This window comes from Fukomys damarensis, unplaced genomic scaffold, assembly GCF_012274545.1.
Source record: "Fukomys damarensis isolate Sample0158 unplaced genomic scaffold, DMR_v1.0_HiC HiC_scaffold_32, whole genome shotgun sequence".
Classification (NCBI taxonomy): domain Eukaryota; kingdom Metazoa; phylum Chordata; class Mammalia; order Rodentia; family Bathyergidae; genus Fukomys; species Fukomys damarensis.
Window position 1 is genome coordinate 32,424,171 of NW_022900944.1, and position 2,384 is coordinate 32,426,554.

Sequence of the window (2,384 nt, forward strand, 5' to 3'; positions counted from 1 at the left end):
TAGGGCGGCAAGTAATTGGGCTAGACCTTTACTATGGCTGTGATGGTGTCTCAGTATTAAAGCATGACTCCCGTGCCCTGCTTTGGACTTCATTCTCTTGCCCCTGCCCTGGAATCTAATTCCCCTTAAAGCAAGAACTATGACCTGAAACATTTCTCTTGGAATGGAGCTCCAGCTGTTTCTGCTCCTGCTTGGTCAGCAGGCCCCACATTCTGCTGGAGAGCTTGGGAGCAAGAACAGGCCTACAGGTCATCCTGGCTAGACTCAACCTTTTCTGGCCTCTGTCCTCTCTCAGCTTACAGGTTTCAGATGCCACCCTACTTAGTTTCTTCAGCTCATCTGCCTGCTGTATGGCCCCCTTTAGGGACAGAGACTGAGGGAGGAAGAGACTATGCTGAGGGAGAGATGGGTAGAGACAGGGACCAAGAAATAGAACCAAATGGAGATGTATGAAGAGAATCTGAGACAGGGAAACATGCATAGGAATGGGATCCCAGGCTGAATTTTGTGGTGCAGAGACTGGATCCTGTTTGAGCAGCTCCAGTTTTGGTCTCCATTGAGCTATATCTGCCTGAACTTCAGGCTTTCATACAATATGAGCCACTAGAGGGCACTTGGGATTATCTCACCACACCACCTACGATACGTTAGCCAGATATGGCAGGAAAGAGTGGCCTTGGGAAAGGGTGAGGATGCCCAAGGATACACAAGTCCAGTTGCTACTTTGGCCTCTGTAAAAGGATATCAGCATGACAGGAAGCCTCATTTCCAGGTCTTCCCACCCTGACACCCACCTACCCATGCTATTTATGGTGGATTTAGAGCCACCCACTCCAACGTATTTTAGCCCCACAGCCACCTTGGGTTTCACAGCTGCAGAGAGGGGATGGAGTAAGAGGAAGCTTCAGGACAAACATGTCTGGGTTCAAATGCCAGTTCTAGTAGGACTAGTCCAGTACCTTGGGGAGCCTCTTGACCTCCCTGAGGCCAGTTTCCTCATCTGAAGGATAAGGATAAATGTATCTTGCGGATGGTCCTGGAGTGCTCATGATTCTGGAGAACCTCTGATAATGCCTGGTGCACCAGGGGCTTCAGCTGATGGGCTGGTGTAATTGGGTATGCAAGAGCAAAGCTGGCAGTCTAGGAGCCAGCAGGTTTTTATATGCAGTTGTTACAAGGACAAGCAGACTGGCTGCCAGTGAGTAACACAGTCAGAGCTGTCCACCTGCCTGGCCAGAGACTGGAGGAATCAGTCGAGAAGATAAAGGATCAGACTACTCTAACCCAAATAAGCACACACATTCATTTATACTAAAGCATCAAGGGCAGCACCAGTGAGGATTCCTCAAAGATTGTCATCCCAGGCCTATAGTGTAGAACGGTTTTTAGACACAGGAAATATGATGAAGTCATTCCAGTCTGTATATTTTAGCAGCACATGCTACCCCCAGGAGAATGAGAGGGCACAGGATAAGGATTGAGAGGCTGTTGTAGCTGGGGAGAAGGAAAACATGGGATGCAGGCCTTGGAGAGAAGAAGGAAGAGTCCTGGGGCCGCCCTGGTTGGGCTGTTGGGTAGAGAGAAGCAAGAGTTTGGTATGGTCTGGAGCCAGAGGGTGTACAGTTGTGGGCACAAGGTGGGAGAAATGACTGTGTGGCCCAGGAGAGAGTAAGTGTGAGATGTGGACAGGACACTGAGGCTGGGCAGCGGGGCCATAAGATCAGGAGGCCTAGACAAGGTCTGAGAGGTACCAGCGGAAAAGAAGCCCTAATAGAGGAGGAACTAGAAGGAGGGGAAGAGGACAGGTTGGAGGGCACAGCTCTCCCAAGAGGGTGTCTTCAGGGTCAGACAAAAAGAGGACAGAGCCCCAGGGAGGCCTGAGGTTGGCTAAGGAAGCCCACGTCTGTTCTGCGGGCCTCAGTGGATTTGAGACCGAGCTGAGCATGGGAGGACAAGTCCTAGGGTTGTTTTTCTTCCTGGGTAGGTGGGAGAGGGCTGGCCAGTTGTGACCTGGGTGTGGAGGATGGAGTTCCTTGTGTAAACTACCTAGGGTCTTCCTAGCGTGGGGCTGGCCAAAACCCAGATGGAAACATGTGGGGGCCCTTTAGAGCTCTGCGCAGGAGCATCCCCAGGTGGAGGCCCTGTGTAGGATCCGAAATGAACATCCAGGACGAGGGTCCTGGGCCCAGGGCGGCCAACGACTGGGCAGCAAGGCTGGGACCGCCTGAGGCCGCTGCAACCTCTGGAGTCCCGGCGCGACCCGGTCAGCAGCGATGGCACTGAGCCCCGTCCCGGCAGCGCGCCCTGTCGCGATCCCCGGCAGGTGACGTGGTGAGGGCGGAGCCTAGCGGCCTTGGCGGCAGAGCGACAGAGCATCCTGGGTG